Source organism: Bos taurus, chromosome 4 (genome assembly GCF_002263795.3).
Source record: "Bos taurus isolate L1 Dominette 01449 registration number 42190680 breed Hereford chromosome 4, ARS-UCD2.0, whole genome shotgun sequence".
Lineage (NCBI taxonomy): Eukaryota > Metazoa > Chordata > Mammalia > Artiodactyla > Bovidae > Bos > Bos taurus.
In genome coordinates, this window is record NC_037331.1 from 94,766,441 (window position 1) to 94,784,546 (window position 18,106).

General features: G+C 44.2%; 1 long non-coding RNA gene and 1 pseudogene across 31 annotated transcripts in view; one reads left to right on the forward strand and one right to left on the reverse strand.

Annotated features, from left to right (window-relative positions):
* LOC107131356 (uncharacterized) overlaps window positions 1–18,106 on the reverse strand; it is a 248,533-nt gene that overhangs the window by 164,947 nt on the left and 65,480 nt on the right. For 23 of the 31 annotated variants that reach the window (XR_009494353.1, XR_009494360.1, XR_009494356.1 and 20 more), the window contains one exon: window positions 7,472–7,642. The exons of 7 other annotated variants lie outside the window; for them this stretch is intronic. This is a non-coding gene — a long non-coding RNA (uncharacterized lncRNA). Of the gene's footprint in view, window positions 1–7,471; window positions 7,643–15,749; window positions 15,857–18,106 lie in introns of all 31 variants that reach the window. One more of the 31 variants, XR_009494342.1, reaches the window with a different exon arrangement.
* LOC100138131 (dnaJ homolog subfamily C member 8-like) lies at window positions 4,118–5,452 on the forward strand (annotated as a pseudogene).

The following is an 18,106-nucleotide window of genomic DNA, read 5'->3' on the forward strand; positions in this document are numbered from 1 at the left end:
CAAGCACCTGCCCATGCTGCCCCTGATCTCAAGACTTCCAGACTCCAGAAGTGTGTGAGAAATAAAAGTCGTTAGACTGGACATCTGTGTTACATTTGTTAGAGCAGCCCAAGCTAACAAAGACACACAAGTCCTTGGTTAACTGTCACCTCTGCCGTGCAGCCTGGGACATAAGGAACGTCGCAGCACGCCCCGCCCTTCCACTTCTCCCACCTCCTTCCTCAGCCTTACTCTCACTGCAGCCTTTGTCACCACGTGGCATCGCAGCACGTGTTCACAGTTTCCTGGGCGCCTCCCACACCAGAACGAAGCTCCAGTGGACAGAAGTTTCGTTTCATGCTCTAACGTGGCCCCGGCACTCAGAGAGCCTGGCTGGTGATGATGCTCAAGAAACAGCTACTGAACAAATTAATAGCGAGTTCTTATAGAAGAGTCTCTCAGAATAATCGTAAATTGCTTCTCTAGAGTAAAACAATAAAAACAACAAGTTGGGAGAGAGGGTAGTAACTGTGACAGTCAGGACCTGGGAGCTCTCTAAAAGGCAGTGAAGCTGGGGCACATCAGTGTTGCCAGGTCCAGCCCAGGATGCAGTCAGCTCAGGTTCCTCCAGAGGAGGCAGAGGACTTCGTTTCCAGCTAATCACAGCAGCTAAAATTGGGCTAAACCATCATCCTCAGTGATCTGGAAGTGGTTCCGACATACCCTCTGTGAAGCCACTTAAAATATCAGACCTGTGGTGAAGCATGTCAAGGCCTAAGTTTGAAGTTGGCCTTTAGAAGGTAAAGTAAAGTAAAATCACTCAGTCGTGCCCGACTCTTTGCGACCCCATGGACTGTAGCCTACCAGGCTCCTCCGTCTGTGGAATTTTCCAGGCAAGAGTACTGCAGTGGGTTGCCATTTCCTTCTCCAGAGGATCTTCCCAACCCAGTGATCGAACCCAGGTCTCCTGCATTGCAGGCAGATGCTTTACTGTCTGAGCCACAGAGGGGCAAATAAAATACCTTGGTGAGAATATGTTACACACAAGAATCACAGTGATACCAAACGCACCATAAGCTGAATAAAGGTGGTATAATTTTCAGGCAGAGAAAGGACACTGCCATCCAGCAATCATCCTGAATAAAATACCACCATATATGGAAGAATAAAAACACCACCACACATGACTTTCAGCTACTTAGTTCTCCAATTCCTCACTATAAATGTAAAGTCAACACTCAGCATGTAAACAGTCTATTACTATATCATGAATTCTATGGTGTACAGTAGCCTTTGAGAAAGGCAACATGGGACAGGAGAAAAACTGCGTCAACAGTAGTTTAGAGCATGAGACTTGCAGCCCAAACTCAGACGGTCTTCCCACCAAGTGACCTGCCATTTGAGGGATCTTGAGCAAATGACCACTTTCGGAGCCTCTGCTGTAAAATGTGGATCGTCTCAGCAACCTTACAGGATTCTTTAGAGACCGTATGAAATTGTGTCGATGTAATGCTCAGCACAGACTTTAATAATGTACTGGAATCCCACATTTAGGTGGTTCCATATGACCACCACAAGGGCAGCGCTATGTCATACTCAAAATCTCTGCATCCTTGAATACATGGCTCTGGAATGAAATAATTAATAAATCAATGAATAGTGTCTACTGAATGTTCCTATTTTTATGTAAAAGGCAACCAAAGAGATGAGAAGAGAAGAGGGGAAAATGGTGAGAGGCGTAAGGAGCCGTGGAGAGGCAGCATGTACAAGGAGCAGCAGGAGAGTGGGCAGCCGCCCTCCAAGAGCAGATCAGAGTTAGCACATGAAGGCGTAGACGAGAACAGCAGCTGAGGTTTACTTAGCAGAAGTGGGGGCCAGAACTCTCACCTCGCTGCACCCTGATAATCTGCAAAGGTGAGCCACACTGAAGACAATTTTATTAGAACATTGTAGTAATAAAACCGAACTCTGGGAAATCCCTGTCCATTTCTAATCTGAATGATGCCCATCAAAATTTCCACCGCAACCATGTAGAATAAGCCTTAGGGCGCTATCTCTGCAGAGTACAGAACCACCTAGCAGCTGAGGGAGGTGGCTGCTGTGTGTGGCCTGGCATGGCATCTGGCTAAGGTCCTGGAGGGAAGTTCAAAGTGCACACACGCACACAGCACGAGCGCTCCAGGAACCTGCCACCCTCCAGTACATTCCGGCTCTCCCGCCACAGAAGGCAAAGGACAGACGCACAGGAACGTTTTACTGTACTCAGAAAAACAGACACGTGTACTTTGCCTTATGACAGTAGTTCAGTGTGACAGAAATGAAACCTACAAAGACGATTAAGACAGTATGAAAGTGGATGAAAACCTAAGAAGTCATCAGGTCAGGGATGCCAAGGGCCAGAGAAGGCTGGGTGGGGGGTGGAACAAGAGCCCCCACCGCAGGAGCACATCAGCAGATGAGAGTAAAAGAGGAGGAAAAGCATTGTGAGTTTGATGTTAGCTTAGTAACAGGCACCATGAAGAATCAGAAGGACAGTTAACCAGAATCAAAGGGTCCAAGTGCTGTGCAGTACTTACTGGGCAACCAACCCCTCCATTTACGCAAACAGGTACCAATCCACCTCGTCGTATGATTCACACCAACACTGCTCAGCGGTGCAGGTGTAAGCAAAAGGACAAACAGGTCAGGAGAGTGACTTAAAACCTGGACCACGGATTACACATGGATAAGAGGGAACAAAGACAGGAAGAACAGGCTGAGTCTCAGTGAGAACAAATGTGAGGAGGAGGGTGTAACTGGATGGACCAGAGGGCGTGGTAAAGGAAGGAATTTCAGACTTACTGATCTGAGCCACGAGTGGACAAGGGCTAGGAAGTGGGGAGCCGAGGGGAGCTGGGGAGATCACTGGTGATGACAAGCAGTCACGAAAGGAAGTGGATGATCCCACGAAGTTGGGCCAGGATGGAGGACGATGAGGCAGTCCTCAGTGACGACTGGGAATAATGAGGACGTCAGCAGGTAAGAGCCACCTGCTGGGGTACAGGGTGTGCAAGCATGGTTACACACAGGGCTGAGTCTCCACAGAGTAGGGGGTGGACGGGAAGGTGGAAAAGCAAAGATCCAGCACAGCCTGGCCTGGCACAGGCCACCGGCCCAGCTTCTGAACAGCTTTTCATCTCTTTAATGATGAAACTAATCTACCTACATCAGGTAGTTCTGCCCATTTTTAATCTGAAAGACGTAATCCAATCTTTCCCTTGCATGTATATAAAATAAACACTAGTAGCAGACTAGTAGAAAAACTCAGGTTTTCCAAGATAAAATCTTCAGTGACTGGGCATTCATTGTAGAATCTTTAGAAGTTCACACATTTATCCTACATGTCTATAGAGTGAAACTAGATTAACATTTCTATTACATTTTCTCAAAAACCTTGTTTATTTTTACCATCAGATCAGATCAGATCAGTCGCTCAGTCGTGTCCGACTCTTTGCGACCCCATGAATGGAAGCACGCCAGGCCTCCCTGTCCATCACCAACTCCCGGAGTTCACCCAGACTCACGTCCATCAAGTCAGTGATGCCATCCAGCCATCTCATCCTCTGTCGTCCCCTTCTCCTCCTGCCCCCAATCCCTCCCAGCATCAGAGTCTTTTCCAATGAGTCAACTCTTCGCATGATCAACTGGGAACAAAGATCTGCCTCAAAATTGGTGATCTTTTTCCTTATCATTTAGATTGAAGATACAGGGATCTGGTAAATTTCTACTATCCCCTCATCTTCCAGTATTCGTCACTGACTCCACCTATGAACTCATTTACGATGCAGTCTTGATGTTAATGAAGAAGTATTTCCTGGAGAAATGTTGACTCTCCCAGCCCTCTGAACAGGACTTGTTCAGGGATCCTCTCCTCTGGGAAGACGGCATGACAGTACACCTCCATTCCCCAGCCCCTCAGGTGGATGTCCCCTTGTTCTGCCAGAGCAGTCCATAGGCAGCTCTCTTTCTGTATCTTACTGCATTTGACTGTCAACCAAAACAAGCTTTATGACCCTGGACAAGTGCTAAACCTCTCTCCACCCTAATTTATCCATGTATAAAAGAGAGAAAATAGTCATGTGGTCGCTGGGCCGGGAAAATGGCGGCTCCATGAGACAGCAGGGCTTCGGGTGAAGGAGGGAGCACAGAGGAAGCATTTATGACCTTCTAATTCCCTGGTGGGTCAGACGGTAAAAGCATCTGCCTGCTATGCAGGAGACCCGGGTTTGATCCCTGGGTCAGGAAGATCCCCTGGAGAAAGAAATGACAATCCGCTCCAGTACTCTTGCCTAGAAAATTCCATGGATGGAGGAGCCTGGTGGGCTACAGTCCCTGGGGTCGCAAAGAGTCGGACACGACTGAGTGACTTCACTCACGGTGAGGTGAACAAATAGAGAAGAGATTCAGTGCTAATGTCCAAAAACCAGACTGAGAGACTAACTTGTCCTGGTTCTTCCTACTTCAATTTGAACCCATTTGAGGTTCTTCAGATAGGTCCCAAAGTGACAGATGAGGAAATAAAAGAGGTTTCGGCAACTATCCATACTGGTGTATCCTGACAAAACTCAAGATGCTGCCGACAGAGCACAAAAGGCTTCTGAAGCCGTGGACAAAGCTTACAAGCTGCTACCGGGTCAGGAACAAAAGCAGAGGCCCTGGATGCAATTCAGGCAGGAAAAGAAGCTGTGGAACACACCGTGAAAGAGCGAAAAAAGCAATTAAACAAGGAAGGCAGGCCTACAAATGTGGAGGAGGATGACCCTGAGCTGTTCAAACAAGCAACATACAAACAGACCATGAAACTCTCTGCTGAGCTGTAAATTAAAAGACAGAGAGAGCCATGAAAGGAAGCGACAAGGGGAGGAAGAGACTGAAGTTCAAGCAAAAACCAAAGGAGAAAGGGAGTAGCAGAAAATTTTTTAGCAAAGTCGAGATGGCCGCATGGACAGCTGGTGAAACTTCCAAGCAAACACAAAAGGAAAGAAAGAGAAGAAAAACCGGACCTTCCTGAGACCACCGAAAGTACAAATGGAGCAGCGTGAGTGACCGCCAAGGGTCACGGCCACAGAACCTTCCCCAACTGTCTCCCTCCTGCTTTGAAGGACTCATTCTTTCCTCCCGTTTTCACCCCAACATAGAGTAGTACTGCTTTTTAGTCCATTTTGTTCTCAATACAGTTTAATACTGATCAGAGTAATTCTTTTGTATGTTGAAATGAGGGGCTCGGTTTAAAAAGAAACCTTCCCCCAACACTTACCCCCCTGACCAACTGGGACTGGAAGGTGCTGCCTTCTCTTCCCACAGCCTGTAACTTAATGTTCTGTACGTCACTGAAGTGTGATGGTTAGAAACGCCACATGCAGTCTGTGGAAATCATCCAATTAAACACACTGCCGACACTGGTGTTGCCGTGACTTCAGTGACGAGCCTGGCCCACCTTAGAAAGCCCCCTCGCTTCAGCTGCTTGCTTCTGGCTGTGGCGTCCTTCGAAGCCCCAGATCAGACGGGAAGGCATCGGACACCCAGAGCAGTCCCTGGACGCCCTGACGTCCTTGGAGTTTGGCATGTGCTTTCCCATCTGACTGGCCAACCCGCATGGCATGAGGCTCTGAGCCACCCAACCTGTTCACTTTCCAAAGACCTAGCCGTTCTCCATCCCATACCGTGTGTCCTTGCCTGGCTGCATTTGTTAGTGGTACTATTCTGTATGTGTAATAAATTTTTATACCCTAAAAAAAAGAATAGAGAAAATAACAGTACAAACATCACAGGGCTTTTGTATTAATTCATGAGATAAAAGTGAATGCCTAGAAAGCACTTGGAACAGTTTCCAGCACACAGTAAATGCAACAGAAGTGTTTGCCCTTCTTATAACAATACTTATTTGCATGTCTTTCCTTCTGTCCCACGTTAGCACCTTTAAAATAAGAGATTAGGTCTTAATCTTTGTATCTCCAGAGCCTAGTACTGTGACTGGCAAACAGGAGACGTGAGATGAATTAACGCCATGAATCAACTGGTAAACCAATTTTTATTTCACAAAAAAAGTAGAAATATAGATATTAAAAATAAGCCAAGGCATTACCCTATTTACAACCCACCTTGTTTAAAAATAACCTAAGGAAGTTCATGAACTACAGCCTGCCATTTCAAATAGGTAATGAAATATGAAATGAAAGAAGTTAAAATTAAGACTAGAATTGCATCGTCAGTACCACTAAAAGGTCAGTAACCAAAAGGACTTTTTAAGCGTTATGTGGCTTAGATACATTGTGACTGAGAATTAGTATATCCTCACTCACTTTTGTTTTAGGGGAAAAAAAGAGTCCAGAGGCTTGACTTTCCACCAGGATTTGTTACCATTTCTTCCACAGATCTACGTACCCAGGGAGGAGACAAAAAACCATAGTGACAGAGTTCACCTACTTCATCTGCACACTTCTGCAGTAGGAGAGAAGCGAAGTTGTTGGGACAGAAGGGAATCAACCGAGGCATCCAAAAGAAAATGCAAATGACTGTGGCTGTAAGTTCAAGACACTCATTAAGCCCTTAAGCCCTCTGAGTTGGGAGGTGGCTTCTCCCAGTCTCCAGTTACAAACAGCCAGTATTTAGGTCTCATCCTGGGTTTACCATTTCTACAGAACCCCTGATGGGGGATCACAGCGTAACCCTATTTAAAATTAGCACCAGTAGTACTTTAATATTCTGGTCCTTCTCAGATTATCTCTGACACTACTGAAAATGAAACTAGTCACACAACTAGGAGGACCTTCCTCTTTCACGGGTGCACGGACAGAAGCCACCTTATTCATTAAGATGGAACTTAGTGCAAGTCCATGTTAAACAAAGTCTGGGAGTGTTATGTGTTTCACAGAGGAAGAGAAATGTTTACCATATCCTCGCGGACAATCCAAGTAGAAACCTACATAAAAAGGATGAGGGTGAAGAGCTAGAGGAAAGTCTTTAGTAAACCAAGGTTGTGTCTACTTGCTGGAAGAGTTCCTCACTCCCTTCCACATTTTCCCTCGAGCCACAGAGCAGGACATTGCAGCAGAGATATAAACTCAAGTGTGAACACTGAGAGAAGAAACAAATGGTTAACGGACCTCCCTGGGCCACGTGCTGGAAACTACTGATAATAACAAACTTAGATACAGGCACATGAGAAGACAGCTGCTTTTCCAAACAACTTCACAGCTAAATGAAATCATTTCAAGCAGTAAATTCTATTCTCCTTTCCCATACAAGCCAGCATTAATATATATAAAACACTCCCATCAGAGAAAGAGCGTTAAGCAGATAACGCATAAAACATACAATGTATCTTAACAGTGTGTTTTTCTATAATTAAGTATTAAGCTTTTTCATTTACTCATTTTAAATGAAAAGATGAAAACTGAGGTTTCAATCTGACAGAGATTGCATCTGAGGATTAAAATGTCCATGGACATACCTCTTAACTCCTCATCTTTTAATTGCTGCATAAATGGTTGCCTAGGAAACTTCCCAACTGGATGAAGAAGCACAAGCAAACTCTCATTTCCAAGTTCGCAGGTATGACTCACTACCTTTTCTCCCACAAAGTAGGTCCTCCTGAATTCTTAGAGGCAGATATTTTTGCAACCTGGATGACAATTAAAAAAAGAAGAAGAATTATTTCGAATATATGTTTTTAACAGGAATAAAAGTTAAGGGCGAGTCCCTATTCCCATTAAGTTTAGAAGAGAAATGTGTATTCTTAAAATAGGCCTGCACAATCCGTATCAGGTAGTTATGGACGGTTATTTTTCTGGCAGTATGTTGACAAGACAGTAATTAAACATTATAATAAGAGAGAACAGAGAAAACATTGGAACAATACAACCACAGAGACATTTGTCAAAGAAGAATCCAGTCAGAGGGGTGTGACCCCCAAAGACCACTGAGACCTGCCCCAAGTTCAGGTTCCCTGACAGTTCTTGCAACCTAGCTACATCTGTGCCCAGAATGACACCATGACGTCGTTAAACAGAGACAAGGAACACAGTGCAGACCGTTACATGCCAAGAGGCAGGAACCCGGGGCAAGGGCATCTCTGAAGGCCCTATTTTAACAAACAGCAGATGTACTGAAGGAGGCTGAAGTAGTAGGTGCAGCCTGCAGATTTCTGAGAAAGGACAGAATCTTACGTAATTACAGTGAATTAGGGCAGAAATGCAGAGAAGAGCCTCAGGGCCAAGATGGGTGCAGGTGATTCCCTGGTTCTGTCACTACTTCTGGTGTCTCAGACAGAGATGGACCAGGCCTGCGGAAGGGGAGGGAGGGAAGACTGGGCCCACTGCCCATGGGAAGGGTCTCCGCTCTCTTCCCTGAGCTCTTCCTCTAAAATCTTTCCATCATCAACTTAACATCATCATCATCTCTCTTATTGTGGTAAGAACAATGATCATTCAATTAAAAACCTAAAACTGACTCTTCTGGAGGAAAAGCTATTACTAATTCCTAACTCCACCTTCCCCTCCACCTTGAACCTATTAAAGAAAAACTTCCCCAAACCTGGTCTGGAACAGAACCAAGTTGCCTACTGTGAAATTCACAACATCCTAGTGGAAAGACATCAACAACATTCCAGATAAAATGTTTTCTTTCCTATGCAATTTTTCTAGTGAACCTGAAGAAAATTAAGGTCTATTCTGGGGAACCCACTACCACTCACCCAGTTGGTTGTCAACTATCAGTTAAAGAGTCTAGTCTAAGGATTTGCAACCAGACATGCTTTTCAGTGATGATTTAATCATTCTTCCTACTAAGAGTGATTCTGAATACACCTGCCAGGGGCCTCTTTCCTCGCACTGCAAAACTGTTAGTAAAACGCTGGGATGTGCTCATAACCCAACTGTCTGAGGAGCTGTCTTTAACAAACACTAACCTCAAGCAGCTCCTAACACCCTGCAGTGCTAAGCATGCTCCTCAGTCTCTAGACTCTGAAGGCCTCTGAATAGGCAGCAACGTCCCCCAGGAGCACCTCAAGGGCCTGACATGGCCCCTGGCTCTCACTCCCCTTCTGTGACGACAACCCCATCATCTTCCCCACCTCCCAGCCTCCCAAACCTAGGTCATCTGTCAGTTATTCCAGAATGTTCTGCCATGAGTGTCTGGACTGCCAGCCCAGTTACTGGGCGCTTCTGTAATCAAGAGCTGTTAGCACACTGCTTTCTATTTATCTCCCCAGACTGTAGCCTTACTGAAGACGGTGCTGGGCTTTTTTATTTCTGTATCCCCCACCTTATCAGGGGCTTCCTGGGTGGTGCTGGAGGTAAAGAACCCGCCTGCCAATGCAGAAGACATAAGAGACGCAGGTTCGATCCCTGGGTCAGAAAGATCCTCTGGAGGAGGGCATGGCAACCCACTCCAGTATTCTTGTCTGGAGAATCCCATGGACAGAGGTGCCTGGTGGGATATAGTCCATAGGGTTGCAAAGAGTCAGACATGACTTAAGCGACTTAGCATGCACACCTAATCTGAGCCTGGCTCAAAATGGGCAAGTAATGTTTGTTGAATGAATGAATGTAGGAAAGAGAATGAAGATGGAAAAAAAATTTACTGCAAGAGGTAGTCCCTGTGCAGCTTCAAAACCAACCCTAAGATGCAGTCTGGTTCTGGACTGAGGGGGACTGGGCTCCACCAGGCAGCCCATGAAGCCCTTTCAAGCAGACTCAGCTCAGAGCAGGCACGCAAGGACCCTACGGACCATCTCAAGTCCTCTGGAGAGCACAGCCAGCCCAGCAGGAGGTGGATCAAATGCACCCCTCCCCGAAGTTTTGCCACCAGAGGAAAAATAAGGGATTTTTATAGGAGAAGCAACATAAAAAGGAGGAAAATAAAAGATGGAAAGCAATGTCCAAAGACCCTCACAGATGGGACTCTGCTAGGCACAGGAACAAAAAAGTTTAGTTTTTCATGAAAATATGTTAATTAAGTTTTTGAGCTATAAAGGCCTGCAGAAGCACCAGGAAAACTCAGGAGAGACTTTTTTTTAAACTGCTGGTTGGCTTTTGGATGGGGCGGGAAGGACCTGCAAATACCTTACAGGGAAGACAGCCTCTGTTCCCTGCCACCTCCCCCAATATATGTCTAGAGCTCTTTTCCCAGGAACGAACCCCACTGAGGCCTGGGCATGGATGGTGTGGAGGACAAAGCAGATGACACTCAGGCACACCGCCTCCTGGGTACCTGCCAGGAGATTTCCGTTCATGGAAGACAACTTCCATCCAGTACTCAAATCTGCAAGTGTGCGTGAGAGCGGTGGAGTGGATGGCCGCCTCCTGTTTACTGCTGGTGTTTCACAGGTTCCTGGCAGGACAGGGTCAGGGAGTCAAAGGGGATGTAAACACCATTTCGTCCTTGCAGAAGCCATGGCATTGCCCCCTGGGCTTAAGAAAGCACAGCATGGAGCAGGTGGTCCACTCGACGTCCTCTGACTGCCCTTTTCAGAGTATACCAATTCCTTATGGTGTGTCAAGGCTCTTCAGCTTGGCACAGTTTTCCCCCAAATGGCTCAATAGTTATTACCTTTCTGAAGATCATTTCCAGTCCTTAGACTCTGACCCGATGATAACTGCAGGAGACATACCTGCCAGAACTGAGCAGTAAAAGGATGCCCAACCCTGCATACCAAGGACAGGAGAGCCTGCAGCTAATTGGAGCGGGCCCATGGGTGCAGCAGAAGGTAGCTAGGGGTGGGGGGCGCGCACTCCTGTCTCCAAAAGTTCTGTATGGTTTTCGTTACTTACTGCAGAAAAAAGAGCTGGCATAAATCCAAAGATCTTACACTTAATAGGCCTTTGACTGACCTGGGAACAAACTAATTTTTTCTATTCCATTTTATAAAGCTCAGCCTTTCTCACTCTTGCACATCTCTACTTAGAAAAAGGGATGAGTAATAGTAAAACACTGTGGCGGTACGCTGAACAGCACTCACACAATGGAGAGAGAACGTATGTCGTACAGCCCTCCGTTCCACACACATTCGACAGCTTCAAAAGAGACTTATTATAGAACCTGTGGGAATCCCCCCACAGGAATTGAAGATTCTTTTGACTGACTGAAAGTAGAATTGAGGGGCCAGGGAAAGGATTTCCCCTGCAGTTGATTAAAAACATTATTCTGTTTTTGAGCTGTCGTACCGAGTGATCACGAAGTGTGCAAAATTCTTCTTAAAATGTACTTTTTGAACTTTCCCCTCTAGTACTGGATGTTAAGATGGACTTAAAGACAAAATTCTCTAACACACTTAAAACAACTTCTTAAATGAGTTAACAGTCATAAGAAGAAGGAAAACGCAGCTCTAATGTTCCAAAAATACACTTTAATCTGTGCATCTTAATGAAACGTGCACACCTAAAGATGAAATTAAGTGTCTGCAAATGTGGATTTGCAAAATTGGTCATTTTCAGCATCACGAAGTTATTACAATGTTTTTTGAAATAGGTTCCCTAAGAGCACATACAATGATGATTTGATGAACAAAAACGTAATTTTTATGTATTTCATTTCAAGGACATTTCTGTTATATGCTAAAACAATAAAACATTTTTCTTCTTTAGAAATGGACTTGAAGGGAAAATGTAGTCTTCTGAATTGAGCTCAAAAGACTAATCAAATCAAAAAGTCAAATTCATTCAGAATTTCACCCCACAAACAACACAACAAGCAATCTGGAAATGTGAACTCCTAAGGTTCCAATGGAGTAGCCCATGTAGTACAAGAATGTAGCACACAGGATCCGAAGTTTTTAAATAAAACCAATAAAACAAACAAACAAAGACTGGGAGAAGCATTGTTTTGGGAAACACTCCTCCCAGGACTTGAGAAACTACTTCACGTCCGTCTTAGGGCCAGGCAATTTTTATTTATGCTTAAGACTTTAAACACAAAGTACAAAAAATAATAGGCATGGTTTAAACATAGGGTCTTCCAAGGTGGCTCAGGGGTAAAGAATCTACCTGCCAATCCAGGAGACTCAGAAGACCTGGGTTCGATCCCTGGGTTGAGAAGATCCCCTGGAGGAGGAAATGGCAACTCCAGTATTCTTGCCTGGAGAATCCCATGGACAAGGAGCCTGGCGGGCCACAGTCCATGCAGTCGCCAAGAGTCAGACACGACTGAGCACGCACGCCAGACAGATAAGACAATTAACAAACCTCTTAAACTGGGACTATTGTGCTTACTGACTTGCTTCCAAATAGTAGAGTATCCTAACAGGGGAGAGGGGAGAATACATTTCCAGTGCAAGATCTTGGCAGACACTACTCTGGGTCAGGTGACCAAGGTCAGCACCATCAGGGATACGTCACGATGACAGCATGTTCCCTGGACATAAGGTGGTAAGAATGTCACTTCACCTCTGTGGTCCTCCTCTCAGAACCCCACAACTAGGCTAATGATCAGAAAAACAGGAGAGAAATCTGAACTGAGGGGCGGTCAACAAAACATCTGTCCAATATTCCTCAAAATTGACATCATCAAAAACAAGGCAAAGCTAAGTAACTGTTACAGACCAGAGGAAATTAAGCAGACATGATGACAAGATGTAATGTGATATCCTGGGTGGATCCTGGAACAGGAAAAGGACATTAAGGAAAAACAGTGAAATCTGAATAAACTTTAGTCAATACTAAAGTCAGTAGACTTTAGTTAATACTAAGGAACCAATGTTTGTTCCATAATGGTGACAAATAGGATAATGTAAGAGTAAGCAACTGGGGTAGCTGGGTGGGGGACGTATGGGAACTTGCTGCACTACGTTTGCAACTTTTCTGAAAGTAATCAAACTTTCAAGAGCTCCGTCCACAACACTGATGCCACGATGCTCTGGGTAGCGCTGCACCAACAGGGACGGGCACGGGCTGGGACCCCGGCCACTCCGCACGCTGACCGACAGACACTGGGCCGATCTGGGAGCCTCAGACACCAGGGACCACAGATGGCGTGCATGAGAAACAGGGACAGACATCTCTGAGCGCCTGACACCCTCATCTGAAGTGAAAAATAGGCAGTTTTATGCAAGGGAAAAAGACAAAGGCTAAATGGGTTGGCCTGGAGCCATCAGAGCTCTGTGAAAACACATGACAAACCAGCCTCCATCCCTCACTCAGCAAATACTACTGCCAGAATCCAAGCAGGTGTGAAAAGAGTTACACAGCCCTCCCTCCCATGCCCTACAGGCTCTGTGTCCTGTTTCCGAATCATACAAAGGTAAATCTGAGAAGGGCAGGCACAGAATTCCTTTAAAGGTTTGAGGGAGAAAGGGCATTAAGAGAGTCCTTTGAAGCAAAAGCACACAACTATGTATCTTCAAGAACCCGCCCAGTCAGCACACATGTGGCACCATGGGAGCCATGTTCTGTAGCGAGGAGGCCAGAGTCTTGGAAGGGCTGCTCAACACAGAAACACATTTGTCTGCAGAATAAACATGTGGCATGGTTCTGTTTGCTGCAATGGATTTCTTTAATTGCCTTGAATTTTAATTGAAAAACAAATCTGGGGGTTCATCTTTGCTAACCAAAAAGTTCCAGAAATCATAAGCTAGATGAATATGCAGTACTCATTAGGCCAGAAAATTAAAATATAAATGATTTAAAAATTTTTTCAGGAAACTCACATACTGTCAATCAAAATCATAACAGTTCTAGAGGGAAAGTGACCAACTGTTTAAAGTTGATCTGAAAGAGAAATGATATAGAAATGTCCCAGAAAAATCTGAAAAATAATAATAGTATGGATGATGATGAAGAAGGATCTTGTTCTACCAACTCTAATAATTAAGACAGTATGGTGTAGATCCAGAATCAACAAACAGACCAACGGAAGAGTAACACACCTGAAATAAAACAAATAGCAAAAACTGCTTCATTTATTCAACCATCAATTGAGGTATGGACACTGCTGATCATTCCTTGATAGTGAAACAAAAAAGGCAAAGTCAAACCAAAAGGACAAGTAAGTGAATGCTGGCCAATTACGTGGGGAGAGTGTAAGTTAAATGTTTTTCTCACATCTTACATGTGAATCTATTCCAGATAAATGTTAATTATAAAACACACCCTGCTACTGCTGCTAAGTTGCTTCAGTCATGTCCGACTCTGTGCAATCCCATAGACGGCAGCCCACCAGGCTCCCCTGTCCCTGGGATTCTCCAGGCAAGAACCCTGGAGTGGGTTGCCATTTCCTTCTCCAATGCATGAAAGTAAAAAGTGAAAGTGAAGTCGCTCAGTCGTGCCTGACTCTTAGCGACCCCACGGACTGCAGCCTACCAGGCTCCTCCATTCCAGGCAAGAGTACTGCCCTAGCATTACACAAATAAAACACAGGTGAATATTTATACACAATTTTGTGATAGGAAAGATGTGAGCTCAAAGATCATCACTGTAAACTGCTGCTGCGAAGTCACTTCAGTCGTGTCCGACTCTGTGCGACCCCCATAGACAGCAGCCCACCAGGCTCCCCTGTCCCTGGGATTCTCCAAGCAAGAACACCCGAGTGGGTTGCTATTTCCTTCTCCAATGCATGAAAGTGATAAGTGAAAGTGAAGTTGCTCAGTCGTGCCTGACTCTTAGCGACCCCACGGACTGCAGCCTACCAGGCTCCTCCATTCCAGGCAAGAGTACTGCCCTAGCATTACACAAATAAAACACAGGTGAATATTTATACACAATTTTGTGATAGGAAAGATGTGAGCTCAAAGATCATCACTGTAAACTGCTGCTGCGAAGTCACTTCAGTCGTGTCCGACTCTGTGCGACCCCCATAGACAGCAGCCCACCAGGCTCCCCTGTCCCTGGGATTCTCCAAGCAAGAACACCCGAGTGGGTTGCTATTTCCTTCTCCAATGCATGAAAGTGATAAGTGAAAGTGAAGTTGCTCAGTCGTGCCTGACTCTTAGCGACCCCAAGGACTGCAGCCTACCAGGCTCCTCCATCCATGGGATTTTCCAGGCAAGAGTACTGGAGTGGGGTGCCATTGCCTTCTCTGCATCGTAAACTGGGTCCATCTAAATGTCAACAGGGGCACAGTTAAGTAAATGGATGGTTATGTAGTCCTTAATTTGTTGATAAAGAAATGTACTTACTAATATGCAAAATGCAGTATTTAGTAAAAAGGTAAGGTATAAAAATTATGTCTGCTGTGAAAGTGAAAGTCACTCAGTCGTGTCCGACTCTTAGTGATCCCATGAACTATACAGTCCATAGAATTCTCCAAGCCAGAATGCTGGAGTGGGTAGCCCTTCCCTTCTCCAGCAGATCTTCCCAACCCAGAAATCGAACCAGGGTCTCCTGAATTGCAGACAGATTCTTTACCAACTGAGCTATAAGGGAAGCTGTAAATATGTTTGCAGTAAAAATACCTAAATATAGATATTAATGGTGACACTGACAGGAAACATTTATTCTGAAAAGATGTCAATTTTTCTCTAATTAATCCATAAAGTCAACGCATGAACTCAATCCAAGGAAGATTTTTTTCATGGAATGTATTCTAAAATGCATATGTTAGAGCAAAAGGGAAAAAGTAGGGATAATTTTAAAGAACAAGAAGAAAGGAGGAGCTACTCTACAGGATAAAAAGACACAATAAAGAAATAAAGGCATCATAAAGAAAATATAGAATTGAAGCAGGGAAAAGACAGACCTATATAGATAGAAACTTGATGTGACAAAATGGCATTGCACATCAGTGGAGAAAATACATACCAATGAAGAAATGCTGCTAGGAAAACTGGCTGTCCATGGGAAAATAAAACAAGGTATCCACACTTCACAATATACACACAATTCCATCTTAGAGATTGCAGGTGAAACTATGAAAAGCAAAATTTGAAAACTTTTAGTAGAAAACAGATGAGACTATTGCTACGACCTCAACCTAAGAAAATCATTTTTTTCAAATAAGACACGAAGAACCAAAGCCAAAACGACAGACTAAATTTGATAGCATCAAAGGAAACTCCTGTTCAATGAAAGACATTATTTAAAAAGTGAACAATCAAGCCCCAAACCAGAAGACAAGTGGACATGTATGGACAGAAAAGAATGGGTAAGAAGAATATATAAAAGTAGCTTAATAAGAACACCAAGAGGAAAAACGGGCACATGACTGGCAAACACACTGTGCAGAAGACATTTAAGCAGCGACATACACATGCACTCTCCATCCCACTAGTAATCAACGGAATTTTTATTAAAGCCACAGTGAGATACCATTTCATACCTATCAAACTGACAAAACTAAAATCCCTTTTTGTGAGGATATGAAACAAAGTATAAGCATTGTAGGCAGCAATTTCACTCCAGTTACAATTTGAAGTTGTGCTCATCGTAAGACCCAGGAATTTTCTGGTTATACCCAGATAAACTAAGTACAACTACAGGATAAACCAAGTACATGCACGTGGGAATCAACACACTCCTGAGTGACAAACGGGTCACAGAAGAGACCGGAGGGAAAATTAGAAATATCTTGAGACCAAAAAAGAAAAAAAATGCGTACAGCTACATGTCTGAATAGTGAAAATGCAAAATTTAAATACTTGTCGACAGGAAAATGTATTTTTAAAATGTGACATTTTTAGAAAACAGAATACTGTAAAAACAAATTAAATGAGTGACTATATCTATAGATATTAGCATGAATAAATCTTGAAAACGTAATATTAGGCCAAAAAGCCAAGTGCTAAAGAGGTACATACTACGTTCTGAGAGACACAGAGGAGACACTCAGGTCTCCCTTTAGCAATAAAGGGGACTCATTCCCCCAGCTACTGGGAGTGCTGTAGGCTGACCACCCTCAGCTGAAAAGAGTCACCTTGTCAAAGTCAGGTCCCCTCGGGGGATGCAGACTGCATCCAATGACTGGTCAGTGTGAGGCTAAAGATGCTTGGCCCCTCACCTCAACTTAGGACAATTGTGAAGGGCTGTCCCAGCTTCAGAGCTCCCTCTGGGATTGGCTGAGGCCTTTCCTGTGACTGCACTGTAGCCCAATTTCTCTCTCAAAAATCTCCTTAATAAACTTCTGGCATGTTAACCTCTGCTCAGAGTCTGCTTTCCCTGGAACTCTACCTTCAACAGATACAACTTGTATCTTGTTTGAAAACATATAGCACACATGTTAAGAAGACTGAAATCATACCAAGTGTCTGTTCTAACCACAATGGAACAAACTAGAAATCAGCAGCAGAAGAAAAACTGGAAATTTCACAAGCTCGTGGAAATTAACACAACCTTGAGTGACAAATGGGTCACAGAAGAGATCAAAGGGAAAATCAGCAATATCTTGAGACCAAAAAAAAAAAAGAATGAAAAACAACAAACCAAAATTTATGGGATGCAACAAAATCAATACTAAGAGGAAAGTTTACAGTGGTGAACACCTACATTAAAAACGAAGAAACTGCTTAAGAGCACGTGCTCAGTCATGTCCAACCCTCTGCAACCTCATAGCCAGGCTCAGTCTCTTATTGATTTGGAAAACTCAGCAGTGGCCACAGGACTGAAAAAAATTAGTTTTCATTCCAATCCCAAAGAAAGGCAATGCCAAAGAATGTTCAACTACTGCATAATTGCACTCATCTCACATGCTAGCAAAGCAATGCTCAAAATTCTCCAAGCGAGGCTTCAACAGTACATGAACGGAGAACTTCAAGATGTTCAACCTGGATTTAGAAAAGGTAGAGGAATTAGAGATCAAATTGCCAACATCCATTGGATCATAAAGAAAGCATAGAGAGTTCCAGAAAAACATCTACTTCTGCATTATTGACTACACCAAAACCTTTGACTGTGTGGATCACAGCAAACTGTGGAAAATTCTTAAAGAGTTAGGAATACCAGATCACCTTACCTGCCTCCTGAGAACTTTGTATGCAGGTCAAGAAGCAACAGTTAGAACCCGACATGGAACAACAGACTGGTTCCAAATTGGGAAAGGAGTACGTCGAGGCTGTATACTGTCAGCCTGCTTGTTTAACTTATATGCATAGTATGTCACGCAACACATCAGGCCGGATGAAGGTGGAATCAAGATTGCCAGGAAAAATATCAATAACCTCAGA